The sequence below is a fragment of the Prionailurus viverrinus genome, chromosome C1, assembly GCF_022837055.1.
Source record: "Prionailurus viverrinus isolate Anna chromosome C1, UM_Priviv_1.0, whole genome shotgun sequence".
Classification (NCBI taxonomy): Eukaryota; Metazoa; Chordata; class Mammalia; order Carnivora; family Felidae; genus Prionailurus; species Prionailurus viverrinus.
In genome coordinates, this window is record NC_062568.1 from 91,987,114 (window position 1) to 92,009,942 (window position 22,829).

The 22,829-nt window shown below is 46.9% G+C and overlaps 1 pseudogene; it reads right to left on the reverse strand.

The window, feature by feature from the left end:
* Positions 1–6,456: 6,456 nt before the first annotated feature.
* Positions 6,457–21,669, reverse strand: LOC125171649 (protein shisa-9-like; annotated as a pseudogene).
* Between the last annotated feature and the right edge of the window lie 1,160 nt (positions 21,670–22,829).

Genomic DNA, 22,829 nt, shown 5'->3' on the forward strand with positions numbered 1-22,829 from the left:
TCATCTTCTTCTCGTTCTTATCATTTATGTGTTGAAGAAACAAGCTCATTTATCTTGAGCTTCCCAGTCTGGATTTGCCATCTTCATTCCGTGATGTCTCCTGATGTGATCCTCTGTCTTCTGCATTTCCTATAAATTGGCGGCTGCTTCTAGAGGTTTGTTGAGATGCAAGTTTCATCCATTGGCAAAACTACCTCAAAGGTGGAGATGTATTCTTTGGTCAGGAGGCACATCATGCGTGGTTTCTTCTTTTTTTGTGATATTAGCAGCCACTCACGTTCAATGTCAAGATCCACTCATTGATTAGTGGTTCTATCATGGTGTCATTCCAATGTTATCATTGTTATCTTCACTTAATAACTGGATATCCAAGACATCAATGTTATCTTCACTTAATAACTGGATACTTCTCTAAATATACATTTCCCATTATCTACTATTTGGTTACTCTGTGGTACAGTTTGTATAGGAAAGACAAATTTAGTATTTGATTCTTTCTTTAGTGTTCATAATTATGAGTTGGTTCCCTAGCATCCTTCAATGGTGAGCAGTTAGGGTTCTTTCCCCCTCTGATGTCATTTTGAATTCATGGATTTATTTATATGTGATGAATATCCATCCATTCAAGTTAATGTCCTTATTTTATCCTCAAATTGTTTCATCTTTGACCAGTGGAGCCTGGTTAAAGTTGACTCTTGAGTCCTTTTGCTATGATCCTAGTAACCCAATGTTTACAGCAGCACTTTCAATAATAGCCAAATTATGGAAACAACCTAAATGTCCATCAACTGATGAATGGATAAAGAAACTGTGGTTTATGGGGCGCCTGGGTGGCGCAGTCGGTTGAGCGTCCGACTTCAGCCAGGTCACAATCTCTCGGTCCGGGAGTTCGAGCCCCACGTCAGGCTCTGGGCTGATGGCTCAGAGCCTGGAACCTGTTTCTGATTCTGTGTCTCCCTCTCTCTCTGCCCCTCCCCCGTTCATGCTCTGTCTCTCTCTGTCCCAAAAATAAATAAACGTTGAAAAGAAACTGTGGTTTATATACACAATGGAATACTACTTGGCAATGAGAAAGAATGAAGTATGGCCTTTTGTAGCAACATGGAGGGAACTGGAGAGTGTTATGCTAAGTGAAATAAGTCATACAGAGAAAGACAGATACCGTATGTTTTCACTCTTATGTGGATCCTGAGCAACTTAACAGAAGACCATGGGGGAGGGGAAGGGGAAAAAAAAGTTGGAGAGGGAAGGGAAGGAGGCAAACCATAAGAGACTCTTAAAAACTGAGAATAAACTGAGGGTGATGGGGGGTGGGAGGGAGTGGAAGGTGGATGATGGGTATTGAGGAGGGCACCTGTTGGGATGAGCACTGGGTGTTGTTTGGAAACCAATTTGACAATAAATTTCATATTAAAAAAAAAAAGAAAGAAAGTGGTAGGGCTTTTTTTTCCCTGTTAAGTGCTCTGTTTCTGTGTTGCTCGCACATGCACACGCATGCACACGCACACACACACACACACACACACACACACTCATGAATACACAATCTCATTTTTCTGGGTGAAAATACAAGACGTTTTTGAGACCATACAGATTCCTATGGGCCTGGTCTGCCATTGTAAATAAAATATTAAAACCAATATTCCTAACAGAACAAAAGATCATGTGTTTCAATGGGAATAGAAAAAAAACATAAGACAGGAACAAATGGTTAAGAATAGGACAGCTTCTCCATCAGAACTATTTCCTTGGGAAGAAATTGACAGACCCTTTAGTTCTCATTGGCATCAAACACATTAGTAGTAACACTCACACACACACACACAGACTGTGTCACCAACTGACACATCAGAGGGCAAACATTTTCACTTGAAATATCAACTGCACAATGAATTTGTGTGTTGTGCATCATTGCCCCCTCATTAATGGACCACATTAGCATGAATGTTCACTCTTTCCACAAATGATAAGAGTAAAGGCCAACATTTAGGTTACCAGCCACTATGCTAGGTTCACTATATGTGTTAATATATTTAATCCTCCCAATCAGTCTTGTATTTTGCTCCTTTTGTAGAATGGGAAACTGAGGTTCAGAAAATGAAATTAATTTTCCCAAGATTGCATACCCAATAGGTGACAGAGCAGATACCCAGTTATATCTACCTCCCAAGTCCATATGCCCCACTGCCTCGCTGCACTATCTCAAAGACATACTGGACATATTTAGTGGGCATCAACCACATGTGAGAGACCCTTCCATAACACTGAATAGTTCAAGAGAAAAACAGAACTTTTGATTTAAAAGCATACAAAAGTGATTCAAGCCATTGCACTGAACCTACAAATGTGTTTGGTAATCCACTACAGATCCAACCCCTAACTCTTACTAACGTCATCACTTACTGACCCATGTGCCAAAACCATAACAGTCATAGATCTTCAGATGGAGCAATTTTAGTCTGCCCGAATGGGGAAAAGAATGCTCACATTTCAGAAACAAGAGTGTTGGTAGCTATGGCTTCGTTCAAAAGAGAGCCTCACAAGAGTTGGAATTGGCCATGTTCCCTCAAAAGTCAAAATCCTAAGGGTCCTGCTAACGGGTTCCATTGGCTAGAGATTCATTCACCCGTGTAGTTGTTCGTTCATTCAACAAACACCTATTGAACACTGCGCCATTTCACTGGAGATACAGGGGTGAATAAAACAAACACAACCCTTGCCCCCTCCCCAACAAAGCTTAAATCAGCAATCTCCTCCCCACTTCTCAAGCCTGGCCTTCTTGGAGAACCGGCTCCACCACAGCCATGAGAGAGGCTGAGATACTCTCCACCCGACTCAACTGACTGAACCAGGGTCAGACAGCTGATCCAGGGGAAGCCAGACCACTGGCTGGTCAAAAGCTCATCATACTTTCTGGGGCGCCTGGGTGGCGCAGTCGGTTAAGCGTCCGGCTTCAGCCAGGTCACGATCTCGCGGTCGTGAGTTCGAGCCCCGCGTCAGGCTCTGGGAGCCTGGAGCCTGTTTCCAATTCTGTGTCTCCCTCTCTCTCTGCCCCTCCCCCGTTCATTCTCTGTCTCTCTCTGTCCCAAAAATAAATAAAAACGTTGGAAAAAAAATTAAAAAAAAAAAAGCTCATCATATTTTCTCTCTCTGCAGAATATGAACTAAAAGACACAGCAGTTAAGTGCATTAAAGACAAAACTGATGCTTTACTCACTCCACCTACTAAAGTCCTGAAGGTAGCCCTGATTCCTACCCTTCCTGAGCCTGGATAGTCACCAGAAGATACCCCATGTGTATCCAATGAAGTTCAGGCTATGTAGTCAGACAGACCTGGGGACAAATCCTTGTTCTGCTATTAACTATGACACCGTGGAAAAGTTTTTTCGCTATTAATTTTATTGTGGATATCTTCAAATACACACAAAGATAGAATGGACTCCCATGCATTTGGCCACCAGATAATAATAATAAAAATATTTGTTAGTAGTAGTATGCAATGATATTTCCCCCCTTCTGTTGCACCTGCCCCCACAATTTTATATTTTCCTGGCAATTTTTAAAGTAAATCTCAGTCATCATGTTAGGTGAGTTCCTTAGTTTCTATGAATCTGTTTTCTCCTCCATGAGACAGGAATAATGATACCCCTTCCATAGTCTTTTTCATTCACTGGACAGAAATGGATGGGGCTGCTGCCATGAGCCAGCCCGGTTCCCATGGTATGGGATGCCGCTGTGACAATACAAAGTATGTGCTCTCATGAAGTTTACATTGTAGTGGAAGAGGCATAAATAAGGAGGAAGACAATTTCAGAAAGAACAAAAGTCATGAAGAAAATCATGGGGGAAAGAGGAACAGTAGATAACTTGGGGGCCCAAGGGAGACAAGGAAGTCCTCTCCAATGAGGCAGCTTTGTGCATACGATGTAAAAGGGTAGAGGCCTGGGAGCAGGGTCCTGTAGGCAGGGAGCACAGCAAGTGCAAAGATCCTTGGGGCAGGGATGAGCAAGGCTGTTCGAGGGTTGTTTTCAGTACAAAATGAGCTAATGCATCCAGAGCTTTAACACAATGCCTGGCACACAGCAAGTGCTCAGTAAATGTTAGTTCCTGTTCCTCCTAAAGAAGGACTCATCACAAGACCTACACTGGAATGTGTTTTGGAAATAGCTCTTTCCTACAATGCCAATGGATCTTTTGGTTCACTTCACATATCCTTCAACCACTTTCAACTCCTAGGGGGGAAGACTTCCCCCTTTTGCAAACACCTGTACCCAAAGGAGAGGTCACGTAGTATAGTGGTTAAAACATAGACCTTGGGGTCTGACTGGCCTGGTTTAAATCCCAGCTCCACCATTTAGTAGTTGTATGAACTTTGGATAAGTCATTTAACCTCTCTGAGCTCCAGTTTCCCCACCTTTATGATGGTGGAAATAACAGAACCAACCTAATAAGGTTTTGAACATTCAATGTGGAGGGAGGGGTTATAATACTGCCTATATAAGTTACTGTTAATATTTCACTATCTTACATATTTTTTTTTAATTTTATACACCTCCCCTGATTAGGAAATTCCCCCAATTTTTAAAAGATATTTGGCAATATCCCTGCCAGTGTCTCCAAAAGTCAAGTATAGGACATTTGGGTGTCTTGGTAAATATGGGAAATGAATGGAAATCCATCTGGCCCTAGATATGAGGTGCACAACATCTTCAGAAGCTAAATCATGAATCTGCTTTTCATCTGGTTCTTTGTAAACCCACTGGGAAATGGTTCTGGAGGTGAACAGGGGAGTGGTCAGGGGAGAGCTGAGGCTGGAACGGGAGCCTGGTCTTTCAGATGGTTTCTGTGTCAGGAAATATCAAGCCAGTATTTCTCCTCAGTTTGGTGTGAGATCTCACCTGCTAAGTAACATTGTAACATCAACCCAATTCAAAAGAGGGGTTGCATGTTTAGGTAGAACACTCAGGGGGACTCTGTCCCATGAGCCTATATGAGAGCATAGTCAAAACATGAACTGATTCTATTCCAACACTGACCAGGTGAATAATTTTATGTGGATGCTTTTATAGACACTGGGAGACACTTTTTATACCGTGGCTATAAAGGCTCTGTAATTGCCGCTGACTTATTTGGTGTCGTTTTCAGTCTTTTCCACATCACTAAACAATACCACACAGCCAAAATTCTATTATCAAGCTGCCTGTACGAAATGCAATGTAGTATGCTGGAGTGGATCCTGGAACAGAAAAGGGACTTAAGAAAGGGAACTAGTGAAATCCAAACACTATCCACAGTTTAGCTAAAAATAATGTACTAATGTTGATGTCTTAGTTTTGACAGGTATACCACAGTAATGAAAGATGTTAACATTAGGGGGAAGTATGGGTGAGGAGTATATACAACTGTGGGTATTACCTCTGCAACTTCTCCGTAAATATAAAATTAAAATTATATATATGTTTTAAAAAGTGTGCTGTTAGGGGCGCCTGGGTGGCTCAGTCAGTCAGTTGAGCATCCGACTTCAGCTCAGATGATGATCTTGCAGTCCGTGAGAGTGAACCCCGCGTCGGCCTCTGCGTGGACAGCTCACTGGAGCCTGCTTCAGATTCTGTCTCCCTCTCTCTCTGACCCTCCTCTACCTCTTTGATAGAGGTCGAGGCCCTTTTGATTATCAGACTAAATATTTTTAGGCAATATCACTGAATGCTTGGAAAGAACATGAACACTATCAGCTGAAGAAAAATTCATCTTCAGATAAAAAGGCAAGTCTTGCATATCACAGGAAAAATCAACCCTAGGAAATTTATAAAGGGAAGTTGACCACATTTCCCTACAATGAAGCTTTCTCCACCCCCCCACCCCAATTTGCCTTTACCTTAGTCCTCTACTTCCTTCCTTCCAAATATCCAGATTTCTGCAGACTTTTGATTCTCTTAGCTTGATTAAGGCATAATGGAAAGATCAGAAAGGAGTCTGGCATTAGTATTAAGATGAGAAAAGAGGGGCGCCTGGGTGGCTCAGTCGGTTAAGTGTCTGACTTCAGCTCAGGTTCATGGTTTGTGGGTTTGAGCCCCGCGTCAGGCTCTGTGCTGACAGCTCAGAACCTGCAGCCTGCTTCAGATTCTGTATCTCCCTCTCTCTCTGCCCCTCCCTCGCTCGCACTCTGTCTCTCTCAAAAATAAATACTAAAAAAAACGATGAGGAAAGAGAAATAGATGGAGATGAGTATCCTCTGAAAGCTATGTTGAATGGGTCACTGAATAGAGATGAAAATGACATTCAAGTCTGGGTTATCGAATTCCCAGTCAGATCTGATAACTTGAATGTTTAGTGAAGAATACAGCAACAATGGCATGATGTGCCCCCTCTTGGTATATCACAAATGGATGCATCTTTCTTTCCATTTTTGGTAATGGTAAATCTTCGTTGCTCACAGTGTCCAGAGAAGAGTTCAATTCAATAGGTGCACTCTAATTCTGGCACCAAGAGCTGGTCTAACTTCTCACTTGGAATGAATTCCTTCTCTCCTAGTTCTCTATAGGTCAAAATGGCTCTGGTGACTGCCTGGCCTCTTGAACCCCTAATAATTGACAAATATCAGTCATTTAGGCCTATCCTCTCAATGAACTCCCAAAATCATTCCCTCTTCTGAACATGTAAATTTTCCCTGTGTCTACAATATGTAAATAGCTCTTGTCAATCAATAAAAAGATAAAATCACTCCAAGGAAGGCTATCTTTACTACCAACTACTAAATTAATTGTAAAAATTAAATTGATTAAGGGGCCCCTCAGTAGCTCAATTGGTTAAGCGTCTGACTATTGGTTTCGGCTCAAGTCATGATCTCACAGTTTGTGAGTTCAAGCCCCCCATCAGGCTCTGTACTGACGATGTGAAGCCTGCTTGGGATTCTCTATCTCTCTCTCTCTGCCCCTCCCCTGCTCACTCGGTCTCTCTCTCAAAAATAAATAAATTAATTTTAAAAGTTTTTGAATAAAATTAAACTGATTAATGTAAATCGGTGGAAGAGCTATATGCTTCTTATCTTTCCAGATCTTCCCAAAAATTCTAGGAAATAAGAACTGGATTAACCCAGCAGCAGTGTAGGAAATTAACATCTTGTAAGAATGCAGTAAATGTTTGTGTACACTTGGCATTCTCTTCTGTAGTCCACCAGCAATGCTCTGGCATACACCTACCCAGTAGAATATTACAAGACATTTTTTAATTGGTATAAATATCTCTGATTACTGAGACTCAGACATAGACCAAAAGCAAGAATCATAAATAAATCAAGTTACTCTGTCACAAGAGACTTCTGAATTCCTCAGTGCCTAGACACTCATCTCTGAGGAGTAATTTGTTTTCAGTACAACTTTAAACAGAAGTCCCTTACTTAAACAAGATTCATTAATGTGCCTTGCCCCTTGGCCTGATAAAAATGAGTTCAATGAGTTTGTTATTTCCTTTGAGTGTTGACTCAAAAACCATCTTAAAGCTTATAACTTCACATGAGAAACTTGTTAACAGTCCCCCTGGATAGCCACAGACTCCACACCATTTCACCTTTGTCTATTTCACAATCATATTCTCTCATGTGTGAGCCTGGGACCCACATACAACTAGGTTCTGCTTACTTCCCAGTGACATCTGAAATGGAATGTGCTCATTTCTATCAGAGCCAGAATGGGACTCAGTGATTGCCATTTGTGAATTGGTGCAATTTACTGTATCTTTCAGGGCTATGAGATTTGGTCATAAAACTTCCAATTGCTGACGTATTTTGCTCTAAGATGTGGCCATTCCTCATGCCGTTCTATGGCCCGATTCATAAATAAATAATGCCAAATCACTGAATACAATGAAACTTAGGACATTCTATTTAGTAGCCCATTTCCAAACCATGTAAACATTGACTTGATACTTATGTGGCAACATTTCCAAGGCTATGAAAAATTATCACAGTGCAGAATCGGAGAATCCACATCACCTGTGTCTAATACTGCCTATTTATTCCTCTACCCAGCAAGCATAAAAATTTGCAGCCAAACAGTCCAAAACGATGATTCAGCAAATAAGATACCAATGCAGCTCTTGTAATGGGGCTTCAGCAAAGGGCACCCAGATTATAAAATGTACCATGTTTTTAAGAACCTCCAGCCACAACTAAATGCATCCTTTAAACTGTCTGGCTTGTGTTATTTTAAATGAAGCCCTCCACATTACTTTAATGTGGGGGTAACCTGAAAACATAATAGCAAGGAATAAGCACCCCAAACCATCATAACCACAACTCAACACCCCACACACAAACGCATGTGTATGTGCATGCGTGCATACTCACACAGAGTAGTTTGGGATTATTTTTATGAAACTCTATTTTTATGAAAAAGAGATCAAATTCTTCTGAACTACTATCTGTTCATTGACAACAGCATGAAGATCAAAGGTCATAACTGGTCCACCTCAGGAAGCAGACAAATAAGCAAATGGACCGTTGGTTAACCAATTTCCCGATTAAGATGAACCAACAAAATGGGTTATTGCCAAATAGATTAACTACGTGAAATGAAACGACCAAGTAACCCATTGGTTAACTAAGTACCCATGATGAACCAACCAAGAGGGCCATTAGTTAACAGAAGAACCAACCATAAGAAGCCAACCAAATGGATCAATCTTTAACAGAGACACCAACCAAGTGAAATCTGATGATGCCAAACATCCCGGAGAGATGAAAGAAAACTTCTAACTAGTCAACAAACAGAAAAGCTCTTAATGAACCCAAACACACCCCATGAAATCTGGACACGTGACCACTGCCTGGGTCACCAAGTGGGGCTGGAAACGGACTGCACTGCTATACTTACGAAGATTATTTATGGGAGTTCTGGTATCCATGTTTTCATAAGGCTGGACATGAACCACAACGTTGAGGTCCCTCTCCATGGGATCAGTGTTGCAGTGGCCCCTGTGGCCTCATTTCATCTGCAAGAGCCCTGAAAGGAGAAAGAATTTAAATCTGTTCATTCCAAACACAATAACTGGTACCTGTTGTGTTCTAAGCACTGTGCTTATGAGGACAAGGCCCCTTACTCCACGGAGTTGCATGCTTGTTAGAGGTGGGAGGGAGAAAAAGACAGCAGGAAGTTACCAAAGATCACTGCAATTACAGATTACATAAGGACTTCATGCAAAACAGTCCACACTTTCCTCACAATAGATGTGTAATTAGCAGTATCACCCACCCTGCAGAGCTGTGGAGAAGATTTAATGACAAATATACGTAATGTGTCTGCACCCCATAAACTCAGTCCCCCCTCATAGCTAACGCCTGATACCACACTCCATGTACAGCAATGGCCCACCATTAACCACAAATAACATTCATGGAGTGCTTACCATAAGCGGGGCACCATGCCGATCACATTACAAGCCTTAATTCAACTAAGTAGTTTACAAACACTTTATGAGGTTTATTACTCCTTCTTTGCAGATGAGCAGACCAAGGCTCAGAGAGGTGAATTAACCTGCTCAAAGTCACACAGCCAGTTGTACAGGGCTTTGAACAAGAGTCTGTTTTCACAGCTCTGTACACTGAGTGCATTGGGTTTCCTGTAGTTAGGGAGGATTTGGATCCATCCACCCCCCCCCCCCCAGGTTGGTGCCCCTCTTAATCAGTAGCTGGGATGGAGGGCAAGGTTACAACCTGAGTCACCAACTGTGTTTTATCATCATGTTTCATCTCCTTGACATTCATCCAAGGGTCAATATTCTTTTTACTATTATTTGACAAGAAAATAAGTTGAGAGGTGTTAAGTGACTGTATTAGTTTCTCCCAGCTGCTGTAACAAAGTACCCCAAACTAAGTGGCTTCAAACCATGGAAATGCACTGTCTCACAGTTCCGGAGGCCAGAAGTCCAAAACCAAGATGTTAGGGGACTCCTCCCTCCCCTCTTCCTGGCTTCTGGTGGATTTCTGGTGGAAATCTCTGGCATTTGGTAGCTCACAGCTGCCTCACCCCAGGCTCTTCCTCCATCTTCACCTGATGTGTCTCCTGGAGGCTCTGTCTTCCCATGAAGACCTGCTTTTAAGGACACGAGTCATACTGGGTTAGGGTTGCACCCTCCTCCAGGATAACCTCATCTCAAGTCATTACATCTGCAAAATCCTATTTCTAAACAACATCACATTCTGAGGACCACTTTCTGAGGATCACTAAAAAAGACCAGGACTTTAAAAAAATTTTTGTTATGGGGCGGGGGTACACAATTCACCCAGAACAGTGACCTTCACAATTAGATGTAACCTTAGTAAAGCAGCTCAGTGTTTGCACAGAGAGCAGAACACAGGTAAGTGTCAAGCATATATCACATCTAAGGTCAGACCTCACCACCCCATTTCTTTCCCTTCACCTATGCTCCACCATGTCTTTACCGAGACAGGATTATCCTTGAACGATATATACTATTGTAGGTATAATTGCATAGTGTGTATCTTTGACACGAGTAGTGTTTTGACCACAAACCTCATTCTGTTTCTTCCTCTTTGCACGACATGAGAGCTAGCCAAAGTTCTAAGTGTGAATCTCCTTTACCCAGTGGTTTCATGGTGAGGTGGAAGAATATCAGCCCTGCTTATCCAGTTCCCCAATTATGGACACCTAGATGGTCACCGCCTCCCTGCCTCTGAACACAACACAGCAATAGGCGTCCTCATCCATGCTTCCTCTTGGACCAGGGAGAGCTTCTCAGGGTACACACTCACAAGTGATACTGCCATGGTTTAGGATACATCCAGATGCTCTTAACAAACCAGAACCCTCTGACTCCGCATCAAGGGAGACAGAGAAGGAAGGGGAGCTGTCTGAGTGAGGTCACCCTGCCTGCTGCAATTTACCCCCCCAATAGCACCAATTCTCAAATAATGTCTCCCAACCCACGGCAATAGCATCACCTGGGAGCACGTTAAAAAGCAAATTTTCACATCCACCCAGACCTACTGATTCAGAAACTCCGGAGTTAGCTACCTGTGCTTTCAAGTGCACGTTCAAGTCTGAGCCTGTGCTATGCTCACAGAAGCCCCAAGCTTGGGGACTGAGTGGTTGCTCAGGGGGCAATGAGACAACGGCCCAAAAACCACAGCTGGTGAAAAGTGTCAGATGTGAAATACAGATAACACAGCAAGAGTCCCGCAAGAATTAGAGGAGTGTGCCAAGACACAAGAGAATAACAACAGCTCCCAATCATTCATTCATTCACTCAACAAACATTCATTGCCTACTATGTGCCAGGCACTAGTCAAAGCTCTGGGAACACAGCCAGTGTGCAAGATGCACAAGATCACTGTCTTCCTGGAGCTTGTATTCTAGGGGACAAGATAAAAAAATATATGCATATTAAATAAATTTGAAAAAGTGTAACATGATCAAGCGACACCGGCACATAGCAGCCTTATTTGCAACAGCCCAAAAGTGGAAACAACCCAAATCAGCTAATGAATGGACACACAGAATGTGTGATATGCAGTGGAGTATGATTTGGCCATGATAAGGAAGGAAGCATTGATACCCGCTACAACATGGATAGAACCTGGAAACTTGAGGCTCCTGCAAAGGACCCAAAAGCCACGGGGTATGTGATTCTATTTCCATCGAGTGTTCAGAATAGGCTAATCCACAGAGATACAAAGTAGACCAGTGGTGGCCAGGGGCTGGAGACAGGGAGGACTGGGGAGTGGCTCTGGAATGTATACAAACTTTCAACCATGAAAATGTTCTGGAATCAGATAGTAGTGATAGTTGCTCAACTTTGTGAATATGCCAAAAATCAATGAATTGTACACTTTTCTAAAATTCTAAATAAACTGAGAGACACACACACACACAAGGTGATCAGGAAAAGCTTTCCTGAGGAGTTGACATTTGAGCTGAGCCCTGAACGGTAAGAAGGAGTAAGTCATGTAAAGATGATGGAAAGAACCTTCCCGGCAGAGGGAACAGCAAGTACAAAGGCCCTGGGGCAGGAAAGAGTTCAGATAGTTGAGGTATAAGCCAAAAGGCCAATGAAGCTGGAAGATAGCCAATAAGGAAGGGAGCATTTAAGGTGAGGAAAACCTACCCATTTTATGGAGCTAAAAAACTGTTCAAGTTCACCTGGCACATCAATGCAGGGACTGACATACAAAACTGACTGTCTCTGAAATCGGAGTTCAGCCTCCTTCCTCACTCTGTGCTGTAAGCAGAGTCTGAAACTCAAGGAGGCTGCAAGAAAGGGAATGTTTGAGGTAAAGCAGGCCCTCCAAACCTGATTTGCCTTTTTCACTTCTAAACAGGTTCTTCATCATGAGTTTCAGGGGGTCCCTGGACCCCTTGGGAGTTGAGTGGAAATTTTGTTTGTGCATTTTTCTCAAGCAAGAAGCCATAGCTTTCACCAGTTTCTCTAAGGAGTCCCCCCCTCTACCCATAATTCCATGTTATTCAGGCTTTCAAGAGGTTCGCATAGTAAGTTATCAGGACAGCTACCATGAACTTGGTCAGCACTACTATCTGCAGATCCCTTGGGCTTCTCCAGAGTGCTGAAATTCCTGAAAAGCCAAGGATGCTTTTCCCCAAGGCAGCCCTTCCCAGGGCATGCAATGGAGATGAGAGTTCTTAAGAGGCCTCCATATCCTGGAAAAGCAGTCTTCAAAGTAGAGTCCACTCACTCTACAGACCACATAAAATGATTCGGCATAGGGACAGGAAATCCGAGAACTCCTGCGTATCGTCTTTAGTCGTCAAAGTGGGGAATCAACGCAATATATGTATGGATGCTGGCACCCTCACTTGAAATGCCTGCGTCAGACAGTGACAATCAGAAAGCTCAGACCAAGAACAGTGACTGGCAGTGGCACCATCGGTGGGGTATGTTGCCCATATTACAGCTATGTGCCCCCCCAAAGGAGATATGCAGATACATTATCTAGGGTTAGTGAGGCTAACCATCACTAAGCAGGCACATGGCTTAAACCACTACCCCCATCCCCTGCCATAACAAAACCACAGACTCAAGAAAATACTGATAGAGGAAGCACAAGAAAACAATTGCGTTGACTCTCCCCATCTCTTGAACAGCTAGCTTGTCACAAGGTTAAAAACAATGATGTTCTATTCAGATCAAAGCCAGCCAAGAATAATCAAAACTCTCATGAAAAATATTCAAAATATGGACTGTTTATTAATGCTAAGTTTCATCCTCAACACACATCATGCTTTGACATTAGCTAATGATTGTACGATGTCATCGTGCTTACCAACAAATTTTACAATAATATTTACTGCACCTTCAGCTCAGTTTAAAATTTGTTTTAATGTATGCTTTATAATGTACCTAATAACTGTTCACTGGTACATGCACATACTTATTAGTATAACAGATGTGCATGGATTGGGGTACATACTAAAAAACATGTGAGAATACGTATCCAAAAAGCTTCATAAATAACACAATGGAAATCACCAACTATGTGCTATAAACCAAGCAAACTCCCAAGGATTTGCCATCTATTTGTAGCACATAGTTTGAGTGCTTCTCAAACGATGTGCATTCATGCTACCTAGGGGCCTTGATAAAATGCAGATTCTATTTCAGTAAGTCTGAGGCATGGCATAACATTCTTTTGCTCAAGCTCCCAGGTCATGAAAATGAGGCTGCTCCAAAGGACACACCCTGAATACTAAGTTCCTAAAAGAACTATAATGGTAACTTTTAAGTGTCCACTTGACTGGGCCACAGGGTGCCCAAATATTTGGTCAAAGGTCATTCTGGATGCATCTGAGAATGTGTGTTTGGATGAAATGAACATTGACATTCAACAGACTGAGTAGATTGCCCTCCATCATTCAGGTGGGCCTCGTCTAATCAGTTGAAAGCATGCACAGCCCAAAAGGCCGACCCTCTCCTGAGTAAAGGGGAATTTTCCTGTCTGACAGCCTTCAACTGTATATATGTATATATAAATATAGTCCTCTTTCTCTGGGGAACCCTAACTAATACAGGTACCTTACTAAAGAAACTAGAATTTTCCTTGATATCCCTTGTCCCAGTTCAGAACAATTAGGTTCAGACATTGCCATTTGTGCAGTCAAGGATGATTGAATATTGGCAATTTCATAAGGTTCAATTTAGTGTCAATTTCCTTCTATATGTACTTGTGTGTTACTTGCCTTGGGCCATTTGACTGTTAGTTCTTTGAGCGCAGGAATTGTGTCTGCACTGTCACTATTCTCTTCTAGCTCTCAAAACAGTGCTAGGTATGCCATAGGTGCTCCATAAATACCTATTAAATGAATAGGTGAATGGGTGAATGAATGAATGAATAAAAGAGGAGGTACTTTCTTTTGTAAACTGGGATGTCAGAAACCAGAATTCCTCTGTGCCAGATACTGTTCCAGGCACTGAGGATTCAACAGAAGAGATTTGTGGAGTGTCCCTGCACTCCTCACTGTGGACAGTAATGCAAACAGAGAGATAATCAAGTAGCAAACCAGGAAATTAATAAGTTAATTTTAGACTATCATGTGAAATGAAGCAAGGAACACCAAGCAATGGGCTGGAGGGGGTGGGTGGGGGGCAGTGGTAACTGAGCCTGGATCATCCGTCAGGGATGACTTCTTGGAGAAGGCGACATTGGAGCGGAGACCTCAATGGCGAGGGAGCCAGCATGTGAGGTCTGATGGAGGAGAATTCAAGCCAAGTCAACACAACAGCTCCAAGGTAGCAATGAGCTTGATATATTTGAGGAACAAAAAGAGAACACGGTGTTCCTTCATTTTCCAATTACGGCGAGCAAATAAAAGACCCCAACATTCCCAAACAGAGCTCAGGACCTCCTCATCTTGCTTCCAAGGTTCCAGGAGTCCCGAGGTCTAAACTGTGTTCTCACATTTAAACACTTGAAGAGGATTCTGGAGCATTTCCTGTTGTACCAGAAGCATCTTTTAAGTCTTTCAAGAACGCAAGGGTTGTGGGAACAAGGTAACTTTCTGGAGCGGTGGTTATACAGGTACGGGCAAAGCTCCTCAAACCACACTTAAACTTAAAATATGTGCCTTTTAATGTATAAAGTATACCCCACTGAAGGTGACTGCTAAAATGCAAGGACTCCATTGCCCAAAGAGAAGTAACCTGCCATGAAAAAGAATATAAAGAGACTACTCCATGGGCAAGGAGATGTGCCTGCAAGGGTTTCTTCAAGCTGGGGAGCTGGTCAAAGCCACAGGGTAACCACAGACATGCAGGAAAAAGGGGAAACAGGAGGAAGAGAGAAAAGGCAAAAGAAGGGAAGACATTTATCCCTTGATGCCACTTCTTTAAAAGGGACTCCAGCTCTTCTGAAGTGTGTTTGAAAAGCACCCAGGACACTGTGCTGTGTAATGTGCCACTTGGATTTCTGATTCTGTTTGAAGGTGGGCAAAATAATGGCATGTGTTCCCTACTGGCCTCAAGTGTATGGAGCTTCAAACAGGCATTCCTGCCCCCAAGGTCATTTCTCATCAATGCCTCCTCCAAGGGTGCTGGCCCTGCCAGGGGCAGATGCAGGAAACACTCCTTGTCTTGTTCTTACAGTGGCTTCTTGATCTCCCCCCCCCCCCCCCCCGGCACGTGTTGCCATTTGCAGAACTGCAAGCACTTCTAGGTGATCTGAGAGCACGGAAGTCCTGCACGTGTCCGCTCAAAGGCTGTGCAGCCTAGTGGTCAAGGACCTGTGCTCTGGCCTCAGACTGTCTGGGTTGGAAGTCTGACTCCTCCACTCCCCAGGGCCTTGTGCCTCTTCATGGAAAGCAATCTGTGCCTCTTCAAAGGCACACGCCCTAACGCCTGCCTCACTGGGGCAGGGCCTGAAATTAAATGAGAATTTATACCCAAGCTCGCGGCAAAATAGCAGGCTGGACAAGAGTTCTTTAATATCACCCAGGCCAACACTTTGCAAGGCATTCAATGTGGCCATACCTGGGTCTTCTCTCCTATTCTGAACCTGTCACCCTCCGCTGCTTATGTCTGAAGGAGTTAGGAGCCTTGACCAATGTCACAGAGCTAAAAAGATATAACAGAGTGAGGGCTAGGAACCGAGTTTCAGACTACAACATTTACCCCTCTGGCAGATAAGGGGTAGAAAATTCCAATAATAAGGGTCATGGTAAAGGGGTAAAATTTGCAGAGCAGTGACCATAAAGAGGTCCTATGCTAAGGGCCTCTTAAGCCCAGTCTCAGTGAAACCCTCACACAAGCCTAGGACACATAGGGATCGCCGTGGTCTCATTTTACAGACAAGAACCTAAAAGAGAGGTGAGGTCACTTTCGCAAGGCCACACAACTCTTAAGTGGCCAGGCTGGATGGAATCTCCGGCCATCTGACTTGAGGTCGGCCTGACCGCGTCTCCAGGCACTGCAGGGACCAGCACTAAGTGAACTGGGTGGGGGGTGGAGACAGAGGTGAACCTGAGAGCTTCCTAAGGAGGGAAGTCACCACTGGGTGGCAACCAACAGCTTCCCTGTGAAAATGCAAGTCCGGTGTTGTCGGTTCTACCAATTTCTCAAGAGAAGTCAGAAATCGGGATTTCTATGTGAAATCTCCTTGGTTCTAAGTTGGTTTTCAAACACAATATATAACAGACACTGAAGACATTTTACAGCCCAGATGCAGTGAGCCTTGACTGGATCTGAGTTTGGAAGTCCAAGCTCCAGAGGACATTTCTGCATGACCAGGAAAATGTTACCATGATTGGCTATTTGATGGTATTACAGAGTTTCTGTCCTTCTTCTTGAGTGTGATCCCGGGATTGTGTCATGTGGGAGAATGTCCTTGTTCTTAGGTGATCCACACTGAAGGATTTAGGAATGAAGTGCCATGTCTGTGATTTCTTTTCAAATGTTTCCACCAAGAAACAGAGGAAAAAGAAATGGAGGGAGAAAGGGAGAGAGAAAATGAAAATATAGAGTGTGTTAAAGCAGATATGACAAAATACTAGTAATTGTGTGGTCTAGATCTGTAACTCGCAACTGGGGGTGATTCTACCCCCGGATGACATGTGGCTATGACTGAGGACCTTTTTTTTTTAACTGTCACAGCTGGGTTGTAAGGGGGGTGCTATTGGCACCTAGTGGGGGGAGTCAAAGCAGGCTGCCAGACACCCTACAACGCACAGAACAGCCCCCCACAGCCGAGAATGAGCTGGCCCCAATGGCAGTCGTACCGGGAGTGACAAACCCTGAAGACGTTCCTATCCTTCTTTTAAGTTTTTTCTTTTGTATGTGTGAAATGTTTCACAGTAAGAAAAGAGAGAGAGAGAAAGAGAGAGAAACAACTAAAAATAAGAATACATAAATAGGGGTGTCTGGGTGGTTCAGTCGGTTGGGCATCCAACCTCTGCCTAGGTCATGATCCCGCCATTCCTGGATTCGACCCCTGTGTTGGGCTCTGTGCTGACAGGTCAGAGCCTGGAGCCTGTTTTGGATTCTGTGTCTCCTTCTCTCTTTCTCTCTGCCCCTCTCCTGCTCATGTTCTGTCTCTCTCTCTCAAAAATAAATAAACATTAAAAAATTTTTTTAAAAAGAATACATAAATAGCAATACCTTGCAGACCAAACAAAACATGTCTGCGTGGATGGGTAACCACAGCTCGCCACTGTTTGCAGTCACTTGTTCCAATACGTAGTTGCTGGATGTAAGGCTGCTGTGGCTGGTGAATGAGGGTCTCTAAAGTTCTTCAGAAGAAGACCCCCACAGCTCCTGGAATTAGCAACTTTCTCTTGTTTTCAGGTCCCAGTTGGCCCAGAAAGGAGCAGCCGACATGCCTAGGAATCTGGGTCTGAAAACTGACATCACAGAGGCCTCTTCTGGGATACCACAAGTGCATGGGTCACCAGAAGCAGTTGGTGACGTGGGGGTGCTTTCCGATGAAATGAGAATGAACCCTTCATCTCAGTGACCCACACAGCCCAAGACAAATTAAGAGGCTGTGGCCGAGATGTTAATTTCATCCGGAAGCCCCTGACCTGTGGCTGGGACTTGAAATGATTAACTGCATACACAGTGCAACATGCATTTGTACGGTCCTTGGGGCAGCCCCCAGCACCACAAATACACAAGCAGAAATACGTGCAGAAAACACACAACCAAATGCAAATAAGAGAGTGGCACTGGATTAATGCATCCATCTCCAAGACTGTAAGAACAGTCTCAAGAACAGTCAAGAACAGACTCAAGAACAGTCTTCCTTAAATGTGTAGGCCACTTTTGAGGAGCAATTCAGGGAGGCTGTTACATGCGGATTTCTGGGGCTCATCCCAGACCTTTACTGACCCGGAATCTTTCCCTTTCCAGACAGAACACAAGAATGTGTGTTCTAGGAAGCCCCCCACCCCCACCCATTGCTCACTCAAACTGGAAACACAGTTGAAATCAGGGGGCTGGGGACTGCAGTTTTATAACTAACTGTGTGACATTGGAGAAGCCACCCAACCTGAGCCATGATTTTCTCTTCTATAAGCGGGAACTGACAGCACCTGTCTCCTAAGGCAGTCACGCACACTAAAGGAGCGTTTACACACTCACACATGCGAGTACACACACACACACAGACACACACACCTCTAGTGCTGTGCTTGACAAATGTTCCTTCCTTTTCTGTAATAGTAACTGGCTACACACTGGAAAGCCTAGAGAGCTTTACAGAAGTATACAGACTCAGCAACCCTAGAGATTCTGATCTAAATTACCTAGGGCGGCGCCCCTAGCAACATGTTTTGTTTTTGTTTTTGTTTTTTTAAAGCACTCCAGGTGATAAACAGCAGCTGGGGTCAAAAACCACACGGGGAAACCAACTATCCTTTCTCTTCAAGAGAATGTACTTCCACCGCATTCTGGAATTCCCAAACTGTGTCCAGGGAGAGTCTTGTGTCCAGGCTCTGTTATCAGAGGACTGGGTGCCCTGAGATCCCACCCCCAAGCAGCCCTTTGTGGTCCCTGCAAAAGTGGCTGCAACCCCTAGGGGGATTCTTTTTCTCCAGACAGATCTTCAAGGTGGCAGGACAGGAACATGAGTCCCTCCTGGGCCTTGAGGTCGGCGGTGGAGCGCTGTCTCAACAGGAATACCCAGATCACACAGAGCCTGAAGATCACACATCACCTCCCCCCCCCCCCCCCCCCCCCGCGACAGGCCAAAGGGAGCCGCCCACCCTTAACTCCACTCGAACCTTCCCACCTTTCCTACCCTCCTCCACCCCCCACCCAAACACCCAGGAGGGCTCCTGGAAACGCTGGTTTGCAAGAAAGGCTCAGGGGATATACTTCAGCAGAGGAATTAATACGAATCTGCAAGGGAGCCTACCTATCCCTGAGGGACTCTCTCCCTACCAAGGCAACACCCGTCTGCCGAAGTCCTGCCTTGGTACTCTTCCTTCACCTTAACACAGACCCTGGGAAGCTACAAGGACTGGTGGGGACTGTGGGGAAGTGAAACTGGCCTGTGGGGCTGGCGACAGGGCATGTTGAGGGTGCAGGAGGTGCGCGGGGCCAGCGTGTTACTCTCTCAGTTGGTCAGAGTATCCTGAATCCCCTGAAGCTAACTTTTGTGCTTCAAGACCCCAACATCCACCCACACCTCCCTGCTGACCCAAACCAAGAGGAACTTCCTCACCTCTTGCCCCAAATCCCTCCCCTCTGGGGGGGGGGGGGGCGGGAATCATCGGATACTCTGCGTATAAGTAGAAAATAATGACTAGTGAGGTGGTAATGTTGCTTCGCCTGTTTTGGGTGGGTCTCTTTCAGATTTTTTAGGCAGGCTCACGGAGCTCGTGCATTCACACGAGCACACATGGGCCCCCGCCGGAGGTGTGGGGAGGGTGTGTGTCTGTGTGTAGGGAGGGTAGGGGGACACATGGCGACCCCGCTGCCCACACTCGGCCAGATCGAGCTAGCTAGCACCCAGCCATCCACCTGTTCCAAGACCGCCAGTCGCTCGCCAACCCCGCCCGCCCAGACCTCACGCCAACCCTGGCCTGCGACGCGTCTGGGGGATGCTTCCCTGTGGCTGCGTCCTCTGCCTCCAGAGTTACTGGGTCGTGCGAATCAATTCAGACACTTTTTTTAAAAAGCAAAAGCAGGGGCGCCTGGGTGGCTCAGTTGGTTGAACAACCGACTTGGGCTCAGGTCATGATCTCGCGGTTTTTGAGTTCGAGCCCCGCGTGGGGGCTCTGTGCTGACAGCTCAGAGCCTGGAACCTGCTTCGGATTCTGTGTCTCCCCCTTTCTATGCCCCTCCCCTGCTCATGCTCTGTCTCTGTCTCTCAATAATAAATAAACGTAAAAAAAAAAAAAAAAAGCAAAAGGCAAATCGCTCCATTAATCCCCAAATGCCTTCTCCCATCTGCTGCAACTCGCTCCCGCTGGGACTTGCATAATGAATAAAGCAAACTGGAAAGTTGAGGAATCAGGGGGGCTCCCGCCCATGGAGTCCGGGAGGGGAGAAGTGGCGCCAGCGGAAAGCAGGGAGGGGTCAGGAAAGACAGGAAGGCAACCAAGGTCCCAATTCCAGGGACCTGGCAGCTCAGGGAGAGAGAGGCGGCCGCTCCAGGCAAGGCTTTTGTTCTCGCCCTCCCCTCTCTACCTCCCTCGCCTCTTCTTCGCGAGCCTTACGTGTTGCAGGCGGCACACACTCCTTCCCTCCCTTACACAAGCCGCTCTTCCCTTTGGGCCCGCTTGCCCTGTTTACCTAGAACCTAGAAACTGGAATACGAGGGGTCGACCCTTCGCCAAAACCCAAGACTCCGGGGCCGTGGGCTTCCGGGCTGTGTGTGTGTGTCTCAGATCCGCTTCAATCCTAGGCGGGAGGGGGCGGCGAGAGGGTGAAGGAGGAGGGCAGAGACATACACACACGCGCTCGAGTCCACACCTGTGCGGAGCCCAGCGCCCCCTCTCCGAGCTGGGAGCCCAAGTTGGCTTCCTGGGCGACCTCCTCCAGCGGAGATACGGGGGGTGGGGGAAGCGCCATTGCGCAAGCAAAGGTGGAGAGGGAAGAGGAGGGAGAGCGGCGCCTGGAGGGGAGGGGGGAGGGGTTGCAGCCCACCTGGACACGTGCTCCCTTTGCCGCCGGTGCGCTTTCTCCAGCCCCCGCTTGGTGAAGATGCCGACAAGCACCATGACGTCCCACCCGCAGATGATGTAAAGGATCAGGGTGGTCTTGTCCTTCGTGGGGTGGTGTGGGGAGTCGTCCTTGCGCGCGGGGCCTTGCGGGTGTTGAGGCACAGCGGAGTGTCGTAGTTGGTGCAGGTGCTGTGGCTCAGTCGCCGCTTCTTAAATGTACAGCAGAACCGGAAGTCACAAGTCCCGCAGCAGAAGATGAAGTCGCCCGAGTGAACCGCTGGTTCCACTGGCCCATGACATCGAAGTAGCCCTGGTAGAAGTCCGGCGTGGACGCTCTGGTAGGTGGCTCGTCCGAGACCCCCGGGTCCTCGCCGGCCTCTCCCGAGGTGGCCCCGGAGCAGTTGCCCTCCCCCCACCTCCGCCAGTACTACCACGCCTCCAGCTGCGCCAGCTGCCCGTGCCCCGCTCGCTCCTGCGCGCGGCACACGCGGGCGCACAGCTCGGGGAGGAAGCAGCCGAGGAGAAGCCGTGGGACGCGACGAAATCATGTCTCCCAGCCTGGGCTCGGTCGCTCGGCCGCCGCTAGAGCCGCTGCAGCCGCCTCTTGAGGTGCGGCCGAAGCTGCCGAGGCTGCTGCCGGGGGCTGCGAGCCGCCGCGGGCCGGACAGGCAGGGAGCTGCGCCGGCCGCTCAGCTGTGGGCGGTCACTGCACTGGGCTCAGCCAGCGTTCGTCTCCCGCCCGCCGCGCGCTGCGCGCCGAGGGGGAGGGACCGGGCGGGGAGGAGCGCGCCCAGCCGGGTGCGGGGAGGATGAGTGGGGACAAGGGCTGGGTGTGGGTCCGGCGGGCTACGGGGAGAGGCGGGAACAGGCGGGGAGAGGCGGGGAGAGGCGGGGCGGGGTGAGGGGCGGAGAGCAGCGGAGAGTCGATCTGTCAGCGCCTCGCCTAGGCGGGAGGCTCCGGACTAGCCGCCCTGCGCCAGCTCTCAGGATCCGTATCGCTCTCACCTCTCCAGCTCGCCAAGTGCCCTGGAGAGAGCCAAGCAACGCTTGTAGGATGAAGGGAAGGCGGGAGGAAAGGGGGAGGGGGACGAGGGAATGGGGGAAGGGGGTTGAAAGGGCGCGAGCTCCAGAGGGGCGGGGGCGCGGAAGAGGTGACTCCGGAGGGCTAACGGGAGCGAATTGGGGGGCGTGCGGAGCTGAGCTAGGCTAGCGGGCGGGGAGGAGGGAGCTTAGGCAGCCACTGGGGCTGAAGGCACCGCTCGGGTTTCCCAGCAGGTGGAGGATGGCTGCGGGACCTCCCGCGCCCTCTCCGGGAGGGAGTCGCGGCTCAGACCTGTTCCGGGCGAAGAGGCGGGCTCCGCCCGTGGCTTTTTCAGGCGTGAGTGCGCAGAAGCTGCGACTCGAATCTGCCCTCCAGGGAAGGGGGGGGACTCGGCGGGGTTAGGTAGGGACCGACTAAGTGGCTTCCACTCCAAGGCAGACTGGGACACAGTCTAATCAGGATCGCCCCTCCATAGTGCCCGGGGCCGTCTCGCCTCGCCCTTCCCTTCTCCCGACTGCGCCCTCTAGTCAGGCGCGCGCGTCCGGGATGGTTCTACTCCCCGGGACTTGCGGAGGACCGAGGCTGTGCTGGGAAGGCGGGGTGGCAAGCCACTGGCCCCGGGGTAAGCACCCCCGGAAGAGGGCCGTGGGAGGAACTGAAGT